We start from the raw sequence: 1,638 nt of genomic DNA on the forward strand, positions 1-1,638 counted from the left end.
TTCGGTCGATAAAATACTAATTTGCATTGTCGTCTTCTTTTATTGACAGGCTATCGATGCGATCACTGATCGTTATTTGCTTAGTTGGTATTCAGTATAGCAACGAAACACTAGTCGGCCGGTGATTTACCAATGACATCCATGATGGACTATCCGTTGGTGTTCGTCTTACAACGCCGGCGTCGTTCCCCGGACGTTGGTTGCATCGCCGATAGATTAGTCCGTCAGTAATACTGATGGATAGTTTTTCGTCGCTATTCTCCAGTTTGGGCGCAACCTTGTTGTCGACAGAATATATTTCGCTGGTATATATTTAAAAATAAAAAATTTAATTTACCCAATTATCGATAACTTGTTATAGTGTTTCAAATAAGGTTGTATATATATGAACCGAGCTGAGCCGAATACCTTTAGGCTCGGGCTCGATCGGTTCGCGAAATTTTGGGTAGGCTCGAGCTCGAGTTCGAGCCTTAAAATGAGCACGAGCTCGGTTCGACTAAATAATATTAAGATCGTGTTGGTTCGAATTCGGTTCATTAATTATTTGTTTATCTCGACCTCGAACTTGAGCTCGAGATCGGCTCGAATTTGGCTCGATTTTGGAGCTCTATTTCAAATTTGAATTCGAGCTCAATTTCGAATCAAGCTCGATTTCGAGCTCGGTTCGTGTATTAATAATATAAATAAAACCTATTATGTAGTTCATTCCACAAATTTCAATCCACAATACAAAATCACAAAATAAATTCACAGAAAGTATCAAAATTGCATAATAAACTTAATTTCATAAAACATGGCATTTGATCTTGAAGCTCCTTCCTTGTAAATCTCATCCTACAAATACCAAAAATATTCAAATTACATAAAAAAACCACAAATGAGTAATACCAATAATTAGACAAATTCAAAAGAGATATCTTTACCAATATGCTATTCACAAAACTCTTAAGACATTGTGAATTCTTTGATATCTTGAGTGTCATCCTTTAGAAAGACATATAGAAAAATTTAGATATAAGAATATACATGAATAAATGTAAGAAAAACATGAAAATAAATAATACTCCTTATTTTTCCCCTTAATCTCATGAGTAGCTCGCAACCAATCCCCGGCACAAAGTAACATTTGCACAGTATCCACCTCTAGAGAGGCTCGATGTGGTTCTATAACTCGACCACCCGCACTAAAAGTAGACTCTGAAGCAACAGTAGTGATCGGAATCGTCAACACATCACAAGCCACCCTTGATAATACTCTAAACTTTTTACTATTCAATTTCCCCCACATAATCACATCAAAATGTCCAGGCTCTTTCTATTTCATGACTTTTTCTTCAAAATATGTATCCAAATCAGATTTCAAGCCTTCAACATCATCTACAGTTTGAAGATAACCGACATAGTTGCTTGGATTAGATCCTATCAAAACACTAGCATTGCCCATTTCACTAGCAATAACATCAATTTCACTATTGCTACTCCTTCCAATACTATGACCATGACTACTAGCAGCTCTATATTCCTCAACATACTCAGCATAAAGATTATTCAAAGTCGCACGAACTGTGACTTTAAATAATACCCCTTCAGCTTCAGAAAAGAAATTGCTAGCACAATGCTCAATATATTTCATCTTAT

The sequence above is a fragment of the Salvia miltiorrhiza genome, chromosome 1 (genome assembly GCF_028751815.1).
Source record: "Salvia miltiorrhiza cultivar Shanhuang (shh) chromosome 1, IMPLAD_Smil_shh, whole genome shotgun sequence".
NCBI classification, from domain to species: Eukaryota; Viridiplantae; Streptophyta; class Magnoliopsida; order Lamiales; family Lamiaceae; genus Salvia; species Salvia miltiorrhiza.